Source organism: Dermochelys coriacea, chromosome 5 (assembly GCF_009764565.3).
Source record: "Dermochelys coriacea isolate rDerCor1 chromosome 5, rDerCor1.pri.v4, whole genome shotgun sequence".
Classification (NCBI taxonomy): domain Eukaryota; kingdom Metazoa; phylum Chordata; order Testudines; family Dermochelyidae; genus Dermochelys; species Dermochelys coriacea.
Window position 1 is genome coordinate 2884424 of NC_050072.1, and position 15482 is coordinate 2899905.

General features: G+C 59.5%; 1 protein-coding gene across 3 annotated transcripts in view; it reads right to left on the bottom strand.

Moving 5' to 3' along the window:
* IL11RA (interleukin 11 receptor subunit alpha) overlaps positions 1–15482 on the bottom strand; it is a 70810-nt gene that overhangs the window by 35349 nt on the left and 19979 nt on the right. The gene's annotated exons all lie outside the window — the stretch shown is intronic.

Consider the following 15482-nt stretch of genomic DNA (forward strand, 5'->3'; position numbering starts at 1 on the left):
GGGGAATGTCCCACCAACAGGGGACGGGAGAGATGCAGGCCTGGGAACCCCAACAAGAGATGGTTCCAAAATGGATCTGAACCAGGCCCCCAAATCCTGCCAGGAGGGGGTGTCAGTACCCGGCCTGGCCATTGCCAGCCCTCAGTACAAGAAGAGTGTGCCAGCCCAGGTGCAGACGGGCTTGGGGATGAGAGTTCTGGCGCTCCTGGAGGCTGAGAGCGGGCGCTGCCCGGGCATGGCAAACTGGCCTGCCTCACGACAAACGTCGGCACCAGCCGCTCAGTCACGAGAAGGCTGGTGAGTGCCCGGAGTAGCCCTGGGGCTGTGACGGGGCTCACGACCCAGTCAGGCAGGGTGCCCAGGCAGGAGGAATCCCAAACCGCACAATGTCCCTGTGCCCAGCGCGTGCCAGCCACTGGTTTGCACCAGCGCCAATTCCTCGGCCCTCACTTAGCTGCCTCCTTTGGAACAATGAGCTCTAAATGAATCCCACTACAAAACTACCTTCCACTTTGCCCCGGTGGCATGCCCGGGACCCAGGTGCAGGGGAATGCCCTCTGACCCTCGCCTTATCCTCGGCCAGCCCCACGGCACTTCCCCCACCAGTGGGCAGGGGAGAGGGAGCCGTGCTCCGGGCCGGGAAGCTTTCTGGCCTCCGCTCCCTTCCAAGCACAAAGACTCCCGGGTCAGCCAAACGCTGGAGCTTGGCAGCTCCAACCCAAACAGCCGCCGTTCCTGCTGGCCTCCGGCGCTGGGGAGCCTGCAGCTGGCCATGTGCTGTCCCTCCCTTTCAAAACAAAGCCCCTTTGGGCACCCGGCGGTGCCAGGTGAAATACACGTCCTTCCCCACACGCACACAGGGTCACTGGGGGCTCCTGGGGACCAACCCTGCCAGCCAGGACCCATTAGCTCCTTGGCACCTGCAGCAACCTGGGCCGGGCGTCAGGCCGCGGCCGCTCACAGCAGAGGTGGAACGACACAGGGCTGCAGCACCCCCGTCCCCAAATCCCTCCTGGGGACGGACACAGCAGAGTGGCTAGACAGGTGCCAAGCCCCCTTGTCGCCTGCTAAAGTCCATGGGCTCAGGGCTGCCCCGGCTCAGCCAGGGCTCCCCAGGCTGTAAGGGCAGGGGACAAAGGGGTCCTTGTTGCTCAGCCCACCCCCACCTGGGATGCAGGGCCAGTGCCCTCTTGGAAGCGATACCCCCCCCAGGGCAGGATGGGGAGGGAACAGGTCTGCACCGCTGAGACCACGCACCCGAGACACTGCCTCCACCATGGCCTTCAGCACCGGCCTGGTCCCAGGGAACCGCAGCTGCCCAGCCACTCAGCTCTCGCCCTTCACGTCGCCCTGCAGCCGCCTTGCTGAGCTGGCAGTGCCCACGCCTGGAGCCAAGAGTGGGCAGATGCTGCCCGCAGCTGTCTGCCGCGATCTCAACGTCAGCCAGAGGGAGAGGTGGGAGGGGCCTGGCACTGACCAGCCACCCGCTGGGTGGATGTAGGGCCCGATCCGGCAGGTGCCCCCGTCCCCAGTGAGCTCAGTGGGGGCAGGGTCACTCCTCCATCCCCACATGCCATCAGCCCGGCAGCACTGTGCAGCCCCTCAGGGGTCTCCCGACTTCATTTATCCTCGGTGACTTTACTGGCATGACAAAAAAGGGGGGCAATTGCTGCTGGAGCTGATCCACCTGCACCACTTCCTTATAGGACACCTCCCGCTCAGTAGAGGCCCTGCCCAAGCCGTGCAGCCACGGAGCGAGGCACAGGACGGCGTGATGGGAAGCAGGTGCCTCGGCTCTGGAGCTCAAGAATCACCCTGTGCCTGGGGGCCTCTTGGTCAGAAAAGCTCCAACGGGTCCCCTTCCTGTCACCAACGCAGCCAGGTCCAAATCCAAACGGTTTCACAAAACAGAAACCAGGCCTGCGTCCCAATTTTGTCTGCAGGGTGGGTGTAGCCGGGTTGGCCCAGGATATCGGAGAGACAAGGGGGCTGAGGTGAGATCTTTTATCCCCAGACCAGCTGTCGTGCACCACAGAGCTCTTCTTTGGCCCTGGGACCCACGGAAAGGCACGCAGTGCAGCGCTGCTCAATGCGACGGGGACCGGACTGCCCAGTGCACGTAGCTAACCCGGATCGCAAGAGACACTCCAAGTGCAGTGGCCTGCGAACAGCTCATTGCCCAGCCCCGAGGACGAGCTCTGCGTAGGCCGGAAAGCTTGGCTCTCTCCCGAACACAGGTTGGTCCAATCAAAGGTTTTCCCTCCCCCATCTTGTCTCTACCATCCCGTTTCCACCTTTGCAGAATGAAACATTCCCATTGCTCATTCTGAAATGGCTGATTTTACACGACGGCACATCTCAGAACATGGAGCGTAACCACAATGGGTTAAAAAGGAAACATTTCAATCGACCAAAATTTTTTTTTTAATTTCCCTTTGTTTTGCTCCGATTCAAAATGAAGCTAAGTTTCAAAATCTCCAAATCCTCCATGAGACGGAATTTCTGGTCTCTGCCCCGCTCTAGCTTTGGACATCAAAAATCCAGGCCCGTATGCTGTGAACAGGCACAAGGGCTACAGAAACCTCCTCACACACGAGGGCAGCGGGGCGGAAACCTGCTCTGAGCGCTCATCAGAAACAAAGGCCTCTAGCACTTGAGCTAAGGGAGCATATCTATAGCTAGCAGCAGTAGTAGCTCCTTTATCTTACACTCGTGTCTTTCACACAAATTCTGACCCCATCAAATGCAGCCGATTGTAATGTTGTGTAACCGCACAAACGCTGCTGGAAGAACGCAGGCATTTTGTAGCTCCGGCCCCCCTCGACCCCAAGCGTCTCTGGCTTCCCCGTGGGAGCTGCAGGCTCCAGTTTGAGAATGTCCTCAGGCCGTCAGGCAGGCTGAGCAAGAGCAGGACGGCGGTGAATGACCTTCTGTTTTGAAAGTTGTACTGAGTTAACATTCGGCCAGCTAGAAGAGGGAACCTGGCCCCACGGGAGGGCGCATGCGCCACTTTCCACAGAGGGCACACAGCCAGTGCAGGAGCTGACATGCATATGATGGGGCAGGAGACACTCACGCCCAGTAGGGGGCAGCGCTGCATGGGCAAACTATGGCCCCAATCCTGCAATCAGACCTGTGTGAGCAGAGCTGCTCGGTTACCCTTGACCCCTGGGCTACGTTCCCTGTGCACACGTCTCCTCGCTCCCGGCAGGGTCAGGATGCACAGCTTGGCAGGCGGTGCTCCCCACGGTTCCTGCCAAATCCCACACGCCCAGGGGGGTCAGGGCGTTGGTCTGCAGAGCGTCCTGATCAGCAGCCAACACCTCAGAGGCTGAGTCAAACCAGGCCAGGCCACGCTACGCTCTCTGTAGGTTCACTCAGCACTACCTTCCGCCCCCAACGTGTGGGGAGAGTATCTGGCAGCAGACAATGCTCCCTCGTTGCTACAGGCCGTGCACAGCTGTCCATGAGGAGCTGAGATGTGGCCACTCCCCCAGAGGCTGGCGCAGCTTGCATGGTGCTAGGAGAGATGCCTCTCCCTTCCCTGGGCCTCCAAGGGGTTCGCAAACCTGAATGCATCTAGTCAGCCAGTCACTCTGCAAGCAGGGTCAGGGGAACTATGCTCAAGACACAGATGGGGAAACCAAGGCACAGGGCAACTAAGTGACTTGCCCACATTGAGCCACAGACAGAGCTGGCCATTACTCATTAATAACAATAAGAAGAAATGACTCGCTAAGCCCCAAATATGCTCTGTGCCATAACTGACATGGCAGGAGATTAGGCAGGACCCTGCCCCAGCAAGCTCAGCCTAAGTGAGCATTTGGTGATGGAAACCAGACCTCTGGCTCCCAGGCCCCCGGCCCATTACACAGCCTCCTTTCCTGCCTAGGTGGGGCGGAGGGTTTGTGGGGCTCAGATTCCTGTCTGGGCTGCAAGGGGCCACATTTTCAATAGCAGTTCCCCACCCTATATGTGCGCTCAGCCGGACGAGCCTATAAAACCCCAGATGGCGGAGAGCCGACGCTGCCCAGCACGGAGGTACCTAGCACCTGTGTGACAGCAGGAGAATTGCCCCTTGAACCCGGGTGAGAGCAGGTGGGCCCACAGACATTCCAGGCGCTCTCGCTCCGAGCCCTGCGACAGCCTGGGGGGACGGATCAGCCCGACGTGAAAATCAGGGCCAGGCCGTGGCTCTGTTCTCAGCTCTGGATTTCACGTCGGGGTGTCAGCTCTGTCCCGTCTCCGGAACGACCCACACACGACCATTGGCGATGGCTCTCACGTGCCCAGACGCAGCCCAGCCATGCCCATCTGGGTGCTGCCGCAGCCCCCACCTCTCGCCTCCCTCACACAGACGGCCCTTCATGGGACGCACACAGCTGCTGTGGTGCCGGGAGCACTCCCCCGATCAGCTCGGCCGGCCCCCGGCCCCGGCCCCTCTAAAAGAGGCCAGATGCCGAGCTGGTGTTTGGGAGGGGAGCGGGAGCCTGCGGATGGAGATTGTAAAGCAAGCCTCCCTCAGGTGCATTTGCCTTGGCTGCGGCTCAAGCCAAGCCAATTAGGGCTACAGAAAACAGCTATTAAAAATCAAGGAGAAAAGTAACGTTCTCCCACACTGGGCCCCGGGGCTGGGCTGAGGTTCCTTGTCAGGCTGAGCCCTGGCGCTATCAGGCCCAGCTGGCAGCGGGGCGGGAGGGGTCTGTAAAAGGGCAGCCTTGTTTCGGAGCGAGTCTCTGTGGCACTTCCATCTCCCAGCATGCCTGGCACCTGGGCTAGGGGGCCGCGGGCTGGGAGGATGGGCTGGACCCCGACATTTTCAGCAGCTCCTCTTGAGAACAGTGGAGACCCCCTCCCTGTCCCCCAAGTCCCCCACCCCCCCGAAACCGCTGGGAGCCAAAGGCACTTGGCTCTGGGGGAAAACTGGCCCCAAGGGACGTTGCTGGGGAGGGGATATGGGAGCAGGGGCGGGGAAGGAAGGCGATCCAGTTCCTATCTGCAAACAGGACAGAGAGTGAGATCACCCCCTGCCGAAGAGGGATTGCTCCCGTCGCACCCTCCGGCACTCCTTGGGCAGGTTACAAACTACAACACAACCACGGCACACAGGAACTGGATTAAAAGCCGGTTAACGGCTCCTTCCCCAAATGTAGCTGTAAAGGGGGAAACCTCATCCAGTGGGTCTGTTTCCAATGGGGTCCCGCTGGGATCAGTTCTCGGCCCTGCGCTATTTATATCAGCGACCCGGCAGACAACATCAGATCCTCACTGATAAAGCGTACAGATGCCACGCAGGTTAGGTGAGGGGTGAGTACCGAAGAGGGCAGGTCACCGATACCAAGCGATCTGGTCACTTGGTAAGCAACATAGTACGCATTTTAATACAGCTAAATGTAAACGTACATACACCCGGGAACCAAGACTGCAGGCCAGACTTACAGGCTGCGGGCCCTCTCCTGGGAAAGCGGGACTCTGATAAATATCTGGGGGGCAGGGCGGAGAATCAGCAGAACAGGAGCTCCCAGTGGCTCAAAGGGCTCGTGCGATCCTGGGATGCATCAACCGAGGAATCTCCAGTAGGAGCAGGGAGATTGTTTCTCTGGGTTTGGCACTGGTGCGACTGCGGCTGGATTCCTGTGTCCAGTTCTGGGGCCCACAATTCATTGTAGCGGGTTCAGGGCAGAGCCGCGAGAATGAGGAAAGGATTCAAAAACCCGCCTTAGAGTGAGAGACTCACGGAGCTCAGTTTAGCTGAAAAAAGAGAAGGCTAAGGGGTGACGATCGATAAGACCCTACACAGGGAACAACAAAGGGCTCTTCCATCCAGCAGAGGAAGGTCCAAGAGGATCCAATGGTTGGAAGTTGAAGCGAGACAAACCCAGCTGGAGATAAGGCCTACATTGTTAACGAGGGTCATTAACCATTGGAACAACGACGGTAGGGAGGGATTCTCCATCCCTGACCATTGTTAATTCAGCGGTGGCTGTTTAGCCAAGATCTACTCTGGGGAGTCCTGGGGGCAGGTCTCTGGCCCGCATTCTCCAGCAGGTCGGACTCGATGGTCACATTGGTTCCTTCTGGCAGTGGACTCGACGACTCCAGGAGCCTGGCGCAAGCACAGACAGACACTCTCCCTCGCTCCGCACGCTTGCTGGCTGCACACAGGCTGAATTGCCCCCTCCAAACCCAGCCCTGGCCAAGAGTAGAAAGTAAAACAGCTTCCCACCTCCCAGGGGACGGGGCTTAGCCAGAGCCAGACGGGTCCAGATCCAGCTGCACTGGTGCAGGCCTGGTCACCAGGAGAGGCAGCCAGAGTAGCCCCTGCTCAGGGGCAACCAGTGTGGCCAGTGGGAGCGGGATCTCGATGCCCCCTCCAAAAGCTGGGGGTCAACAGCCTGCCTCAGGCTGCCACGGCAGGAGTAACAAACCCCTGTGCTGCAGGCAACACCCCATTGCTAGTAAAGCCGTCCAGCTGGGACTGCAGGCTGCGGCCAGCTGAGCCAGGGGGATCCCCGAGGGGGATAGGAGGAGCAGGTGCCATGTCTTGTCCCTGGGTCCAGTCAACAGAGGGCAATCTCGCTGCCCCACAGGGCAGGGCAGCAATGCATTCTCCCCTCTGTCTGGGCCAGCAACATTCCCCCAAGGCACCAGCCCAGAGCAGGGCTCTCCAAGCAGAGACAGGCCTTATGCCCGAGGCTGCCCATGTGCCCCAGCGCTGCTTGCACGGGGGGGGTTGGGGGCTGAGTCCCTGCTGGGCTGCATTCCCCCCCACACTCCTGCTGGCGGGACTCATAAAACCTCCTCACCCCAGGGCTACCTGAAGAGAAGGGTTTCAGAGTAGCAGCCGTGTTAGTCTGTATTCGCAAAAAGAAAAGGAGTACTTGTGGCACCTTAGAGACTAACAAATTTATTAGAGCATAAGCTTTCGTGAGCTACAGCTCACTTCATCGGATGCATTTGGTGGAAAAAACAGAGATTCATCTCTCCTCTGTTTTTTCCACCAAATGCATCCAATGAAGTGAGCTGTAGCTCACGAAATCTTATGCTCTAATAAATTTGTTAGTCTCCAAGGTGCCACAAGTCCTCCTTTTCTTTTTGCTGAAAAGAAGGGGGGGTGCTGCTGGTAGCATGATCTGGGCATCCAGCTCAGGCACTAATGTCTACCAGTGCAGAACAGCCCAGGGCTCTCAGGGCACCGTACAGAGAGCAGATAAACCCACCCAGCCCCCGGGGAGTTGGGCGACATCTGACTGCAGAGAGAACGGAGATGATTTGCCCAAAGTCATAAAGAGAGTCAGTGGCACAGGTACAAATAGAACCCAGGAGTCCTGGCTCCCTGCTCTAACCACTGCACTACGCTCCCCACCCAGAGATGGGACTAGAACCCACGAGTCCTGGCTCCCTGCTCTAACCACTGCACTACGCTCCCCACCCAGAGATGGGACTAGAACCCACGAGTCCTGGCTCCCTGCTCTAACCACTGCACTACGCTCCCCACCCAGAGATGGGACTAGAACCCACGAGTCCTGGCTCCCTGCTCTAACCACTCCACTATGCTCCCCACCCGGAGATGGGACTAGAACCCAGGAGTCCTGGCTCCCAGTCCTCTGCTCTGACCTCTAGGCCCAGACACGAAGTAAGTGGCTCTCTCCTTCCCCCTAGCCCCGCCGATCCCTGCCATGGCAGCGGCTGTGCCCGGGGAGTGGCGGAGGTGGAGCAGGGTGCTGGTGGTGGCCAGAACCCAGCTTCCCCAGCTCAGTGTCCCGCTAACAAAGGCAGAGGATGGAAAGGGAGCCGCTTTCAGTACCACCTTTGCCAACTCTGTGTTGTGCTTGGCCCCGGGTTCAGGTCTTGTCCGCGTTCGGGTCTCTCAGGGAGCAACACAGCCTGCCAGCTGGGTGCTGCCAGCCAGGAGGCCAAGTGCAGGGGTCCGGGGGAAGCGCGTGGACCGCAATCACAGCCAGCATGGGCGGTAATGCAAAACCGTGAGACACACACAGGTGTAACTCCAAGACTATCCATGACATTACACCAGGGCTGTGTTTACCCCACAGCGCCCTGTCTCTTTAAACCAGGCCGGGAGGGAGGATTCAGGGAGCAGGGGCCCTTCACTGGTGGAGTTTGAAACCTAAGAGACTGCCACGGGACAGGAGCTCAGACCAGCCTGTGCTGGCACCGTCACCCTCCAACAGCCCTGATGGAGCCAGGACTCCTGGGTTCTCTTTGAAGCTCAGTGGCCTTGGCAGGTCCGTTTCTCCGGCTGCGGCCCCCGGGAGCTCTAACTGCCGGCTGCAAGGCCCCATGGCGGGATGCCCGGCTGGGTACGTCTGCAGTAAGGAGCGTTAAGGAAAAGTCATTGTTCTGAGCGCGGGAGCGTTGCTAGACGCAGGCCAGACACGTCGCAGTCCCGACCCGGCGAGCCAGGGGCCCCAGCTCGAACATCTGGCCCCGCTCAGAGCTGACCCAGCCTGGCCTGCCAGGGGGCTCAGAGCTGACCCAGCCCGGCCTGCCAGGGGGCTCAGAGCTGACCCAGGCGCCTGATGGAGCCAGGCGCGGGGGTTACTCTTTCCAAATCTAACCGGCCAAGCTGAGAAACACAACACAACATTTGCGTGTGGCCCACAGTAAGGGGGTTCAGCGCTCCCCCCTGCTTGCTGGGCCGTGGAAGTGACCAGAGACAGGCTGCACCCCGGACCTGCCTTCGCTCTGCAGTTGGCACAAAGTCCCATGGCTTTCCCCGAGGAGAGGGACAATTTTTAAGGCAGAGCGGTTGGAAGATGGGGCTGGGGTGGTGGGTGTGGCTCTGCTCAGCTCAGCGCCAGCTGGGCTGTGGAGCATGGAGGTTGGGGCTGGGGGCTATGGGCCAGGGTCCAGGTGACAGCAGAGCTAGCCTGCAGGCAGGGAGGGGAGGTTAACTCTGAGCCCCCAGGGGTCTCACTGACAATGGACCCAGGACCTGCCCTCTAGCTGGAGCCCCCGGCGCAGGTCCCTGGCTGCCAGTGCCGTTACCCAGGGCTGGCCTGGGCTCTCAGCTGCAACGTTTTAAGGAAAACTCCGGTGAGCCCCTCCCTGCCCTGCCATTGCCCGATGCTGAGGCGGGGCACATTGGGCTAAGAGGCAGGGGAGCCACATTCCCCCTCCAGTCAGGACCCCCCCACTCCGGCCTGACAGGGGCTCTCTGTGCAATGGACTTTCTGCGTTGCGTGCTCTGCAGACAGCCTGCGAGGAGTTCCACATGTGCTCCCTTGTGTTTGCTCTTGCTCTCGGGACCCCACGGGCAGGGAGGCCCCACATGGGCCCAGGGGGCCCAGAAAAGGGGGGGCCTGGGCTCCAGGCAAACACCAACCAGTGTAGGGAGTCCAGGGCAGACCCCTGGGGCCGCTCGGCTTTTGGGATGAGGGACCCGTGGCACGACGGCCGAACCCTGCCTCTAGCCCAGGTTCAACTGGATTCACAGCATCCACTGGGGCATCTGCAAGAGTTGAACTGCATCACTTTGAAGTCTCATCCTAAGTAAAGCCAGTTCCCATCACCCCCCCCCCGACCCCCGCCCGGTGTGTCCTCTTTTCCCTCTCCCCTCTCTGCCCCCCCACTCCTGTCTGCCCCCCCGCTGTCCCCCCCATTCCCCTGCCGTGAGTATGTTAATGGCTCTGGCTCTGCTCACCCCCTCCAGCCCAGGTGTTTGGACACAGCTGGGATTTGCACCACAGCTATTTCTTCCACGCGTGCGGCCTCAGCGCCAGGGAGAACAAGCCTGCCAGTGTTCAGCGGGTGCTTAAAATTAGCGCTGGGAACCTGACACCGGAGCGGCTGACCCGAGGGGCTGGCCCCACGGCTCTGCCCCCATCCTGACCCCCTGGCAGCTGCTGTCTCACCCCTCTGGGCCTGCTGCTGCCAGCCTGCCCCTCTCCACAGCACCCCCTGGGCTGCTACGATACAGTACCGGGCACTGGGGTCCTACACAGTGCTGGCGCTGGAAGCTGGTGTGCCAGGAGGCCCAGGGCCGCTATGGGGCTCGGGGGGCTATGGCTGGGCCGGGGGCACAGGGATCAGAGAGGGAGAAGTTAGCGCGGTAGCAGGCAGAGGGGGTTGGGCTTTAAGGTCCCTCAGGTTCCCCCCTGTGGTGCAAAGGGGTCCTGTCCCCCACGCGGGGGGGTGAGCCCAGAGATAGGGGCTGACCCGTCTCGTTGTCAAGGAGGAAGCGCAGCATGGGGGGGGTCAGGGGAGCCGGGGAAGTGCTTAGAGCAGAGGGCTGGGCTCCAGGAGACCTGCACTGGGCGGTGCCAGCTGACTAATGGTACAACCCCAAAACACCCTGGCCCCACCCCCACTCACTCCAGCCCCCCCTCCCTCCATCACTTGCTCCCCCCCACCTCACTCACTTTCACCGGGCTGGGGCAGGGGGTTGGGGTGCAGGAGGGGGTGCAGGCTCTGGGAGGGAGTTTGGGGTGCACGAGGGGGTGAGGGGTAGGGCTCTGGGCTGGGGCAGGGGATTGGGGTGCGGGAGGGGATGACGGGTCAGGTTCTGGGTGAGAGTTTGGGTGCGGGCTCTGGGCTGGGGCAGGGGTTTGGGGTGTAGGAGGAGGTGAGAGGGGCAGTGCTTACCTCCAGCGGCTTCCAAAAGCGACGGGCACACCCTTTGGGGAGGGGGGGAGCACCAGGGCGTCTCCATGCACTCCCTTGCCCACAGGAACCGCCCCCGCAGCTCCCATTTGCCGCAGTTCCTGGCCAATGGGAGCTGCAGAGCTGGCGCTCGGGGCAGGGACAGCACATGCAGAGACCCCCCTGCCCCCAGGGACCACAGGGATGGTGCCGGCCGCTTCTGGGAGCGGCCCAGGGCCAGGCAGGCAAGGAAGCCGCCCTAGTCCTGCTGCGATGCCAGACGGTTAGCGCCCCAAATCTCCCAGTTTGCCTCAGGGAGATGGGGCCTGATTCTGGGAGAGGGTCCAGCCTCCCGGGGACGGGTGCGTGGGGCATCCCTGCCCGTGGGGTCCAGAGAGTCAGCAGAGGGCGGCCAGGGGCTGTGGAGCACAAGCTAGCCAGGGGGGACAAGGGGCTAGGAAAGACCAGTCGAAAAGGGGACCCAGCCGTGTCCAGTCAGATCTACTGACTGGACACTCAAAGTCTGCTTGCTTCGGGCGGGGAGGCGTCGTCGGGTCATCACCCGCACCAGCCCCTACGTAGCCAGGGCTGCCTCCTAGCTGTGTTGGGTGGCTCCGCTCCCAGCCCCGGCTCCGCAGGGGAGTCCCTCCTGACCCAAGGGGGGGAAGTAGTGAGCGACGGGGGGGGGAAGGAGGATGAGGGGAGAGAACTGGACGGGGCAGAGCCTCGGGGGGTAGGGACGGGACAGGGGAGGTTCCTGCCCTCCTGCTGGATTGTCCGGTTTTTAATTATCAAGTTGTCCCCCTACGAGGGGCCCTGGATTTTCAGCCTCTTGCTAGAACGGGTCGGGGGCCGGCTGCTGGCCAGACCCCAGCACTGGGTCTCTGCAGGCGACTGCCCGGGGCGGCATGTCTGTCCCGCGGGGCTGAGCGAAACGGGCACCTACGGCGTGGAGCTGTGGCCTGGCTGGTACTTCCCTGATTTCGTTCAGGACCGGCCAGCCCCCCTCCCTCCCTCGGAGCCCTGAACTTCCCCCAGGCCTCACTTTTCTGCAGCCAGCCGCACCCCCACCGCCCTGCAGCACGCAACCGGCCCTGGAAAGCCAGGCCGGGGGGCTGGGGGGGGCAGTGAGCTCTGGCGAGATACCCCCTGTCTGGCCCCCACGGCTCAGCGAGGAGTCCAGCTGGCAGCAGCTGCCGGTCTCTCAGCGCGGTCCTTGCCCTTTCCTGCTTGGCAAGTGGCGCCTGAGGCACAAGGCAGGGGTCCCGGGCTCCGGACCCAGGAGCCCCCCCCAGGCTGGCACGTCCCCTTCCCATCTGAAGGGGGGATCCTGGGCTGCTGGCCCCCAGGTGGGCCTGGGATGGAGCTGGGGGGGAGGGCAGGAGCTGGGGGGAGGGCATGGCTGGACGGGAGCCAGTGGGTCCCGGGTGGAAGAACGGAGCCCTGAGTCTGCGGATCTGGGACAGCGCCCGTGGCACGGTGCTGTCCCCCTCACACCCATTCCAGAGGCTCTGTTACCCCCCAAAAGGTGGGCACCTCCCCCTCTGCTCCTAGGCTGGCTCTGGTGCCTGCTTCAGAGGGGGGCTCCCTGCCCACACGCTCTAGCACTGGCTGGGGCGGGGGTGGCAGGGTGGCCAGGCCCTCTCTCCCCACCCCGGGTCAATGATGCCAAGGACTCGGGCTCCCCCAGCTCAGTGCTGGGACCCTGCTCCCCTCTGCACCGTGAGCGCCCGCCGGCCCAGACTGCGTCCAAGTTAGGAGCTTAGGCAGGAGGATTAACTCTCTGCCAGCAAGTGGGTGGCCCCTGGGGCGAGCGGGGTCCTGCCACTGGCTGCCCTCCCCGGGTGGGCGAAGTCACATCTGGGGAAGGCTCTGAGCCCCCTGCTCCTAGCACGGAGACTCCCTCCCTGCCCGCCCGGCTCCTGAGGGGAGGGTACCAGGGCCCAGGCCGGGTGGTGGTCAGCAGGAGGCCAGCCAGCTGCTGCATGGGCACCACCCAACACCTTCACTCAAGAGGGAGGGGTAGCCCGACTCCCTCCGAGCCCTGGGCTGTGCTGGCACGGGGGAGGCCTCAGCCCACAAGCCAAGGGGGGGAGGGTGCTTTGTGCCCATGTGCTGGGCTCTCGGGAGCACCCCCTGCCAGCTTCCCTAGCAGAGCTGGGGGCTGCAGGGGAATCTCGCTGGCTGCAGCTGGGGGTCCCCCAAATTCTCCCCCTTTCTCCCTCTCGTCCTCTCTCCCCCTCTGCCCTGCCTTTCTCCGTCTCCCCAACGCACCCCCGCTCTGCTCGCTCCCTGGAGCCTGCCAAGCCCGCGCTCACCACCCAGCTGCTGGCGACGCCGTGAGGGGGCCCCCCCCCCGGGCCTCACTTCCCAGGGCCGTGCAGGGTGTGAGGAGGGGGAGCACTCGAAGGGCAGACGAGGGCGGGCTTCCTGGCCTGATGGGAACTGTGCAGGGCTGATAGAGGGTTCCTGTGGGAGCGGAAACTGCTAGGGAGGCCACACCCCAGCGCACGCTCGTAAACCGCTCAGCGCCAGCGAGCGGAGACCTCTGGCCGCCCCGTGACCTCTCTGGAGCAGCGCAGCCCCAGGGGACCACGGGGAGCTGCTAATGCCCTGCTCCGCTGTTCCCTGCAAGGGGGAGCAGGCTAAGGGGTGGCACAACTGATGGGAAGTCCAGATGCCTGGGCTCTATTCTTGGGTCTGCCAGCAACTCACTGCGTGGCCCTGAGCAGTCACTTCCCCCCCGTCAGCTCGGTGCCTCAGTTTCCCCCATGTAAAATGGATACATAACCCACTCGGTGAAGCGCTTTGCGACCTAGGGCTGGCGAGATGGTAAAGTATCGTAAGCACGGCTGAGAAGCTAATGGCTCCCCCCCGCCCTCTGTGCAGCCTCTGAAATGAGCCATGGAAACACAGCAAAGGCAGGTGGGGTTGTAACGAGGCTGGTTCTGGCGGGACCCAACTGAGAGTGCCATTTCAGGACAAACTGCTTCAAGGCAGTTACAGCCCAAGGCTGGGGTTTCTATGCACACCAAGACAAACCAAACCAGCCAAACAGAGAAGACTTTGGTTTTACCCCACTGGCTAACCACAAGTCACACAAGCAATTCCCTTAGACACCCCAATTTCCCAGTATCACCACCAGTGCCACTCGTTATGGGGACAAATGGTTATGAAAACCAATACCCCAGTAAAAGAAAAAAGGTTCTCTCGATCCCAAAGGACCAAGCCCCAGACCCAGGTCAATATACAAATCAGATCTTACCCACAAATCATGCTGTTGCCAATCCTTTAGAATCTAAAATCTAAAGGTTTATTCATAAAAGGAAAAAGATATAGATGAGAGCTGAATTACATATAGTAATGGCCAAGTTCTTGGTTCAGGCTTGCAGCAATGATAGAATAGACTGCAGGTTCAGATCAAGTCCCTGGAGGACATCCCCAGCCGGGATGGGTCATTCGGTCCTTGGTTCAGAGCTTCCGTTTGTAGCAAAGTCCCTCCAGAGGTCAGAAGCAGGATTGAAGACAAGATGGAGGAGCTGCAGCAGCTTTTTATAGTCTCTTGCCATGTGGTCTGTCTTTCTTTGTCCCAAAGACAAGCTGTCCAGCACATGGCCTGGAAAAACCTGAGAGTTCTGTCCATAGGCAGGTCCCTGCATACCTTGCTGAGTCCCAAGGCTTGTCTGCCTTCTCTCAGTGGGTCAGTTGTGTAGCTGATGCTCCTTAAAGGGCCATCCAGCAGGCTGGGCAGAGCTGACACCAACTTGTCTGGCATGTCACCCAGAAGCATAGCATAAGTTTGGAATACAGACAGTCTAGAGCCAATACTTGTATCTTTAAATACAAAAACGATACATGCAAACATATAGCATAATCATAACCAGCAAACCATAACCTCATCTTAGACACTTTATTTGACCCCCTTTATACAAGATTTGGTGCCACTACAGGACCTTGGTGGCAACAATGTTCTACACAGTCCAAGTGAATAATGTCACACCCCCAATGCAAAATGGATGCAGGAAAGGATGACACAAACATCACTGACTGCATCCCAAGAGCTCCCCATCCTGGGTTCTACCTTACTACAGCTAGTATTGGGTTAGAAGCCGTACCAGTGTATAACAGAAATGGTTCATCAAAGTCATGTTCAATAACCTGATTGAATTTCTTTACAAACTCAAGGAAAACTTGGTTAGAACAATAGTGGATTGGATCTGCTCTTGCAACATGATTCCTGTATTTCTCATGTGATCTTGCCAAGAGCTAAAGAACATAGCTACTTTATCCATAAAAGCTCTGGCAAATGTTTGAACCCAATTAACATCAGGTCAATGTAGATATTGTTGTCCATAGTATAGGAATCTTGGCATTTAGCTATGAAAGTAATATGGTGGTGTGCCTCAGTTTCCTTTTTCATACAGTACATCAGGTCTGGAATGTCTTTTCCCTTGTGAAAAGTTTCAATACTGTTTACAGGCATTGACTGCGAAACATCAGTATAACAAGGCCTTTTAACATAAAGTGTGTTCATGTAATCCTTTTACCATGTTCAAGGGATTTTCCAAAAGATTAGGCACATTGTACATTTTTACAGTTTTTGGTAATAGCAACACAGTCACAAAAATTACCAAAAAGAAGAGGAGGACTTATGGCACCTTAAAGACTAACAAATTTATTTGAACATAAGCTTTTGTGAGCTACAGCTCACTACATTGGATGCTTATACTCAAATAAATGTGTTAGTCTCTAAGATGCCACAAGTCCTCCTTTTCTTTTTGCGAATACAGACTAACAGGGCTGCTACTCTGAAACCTGTCAACAAAAATTACCTTGAGCAATAATAAATTCATTGCAAGTGTCCATCTACAATCATGTTT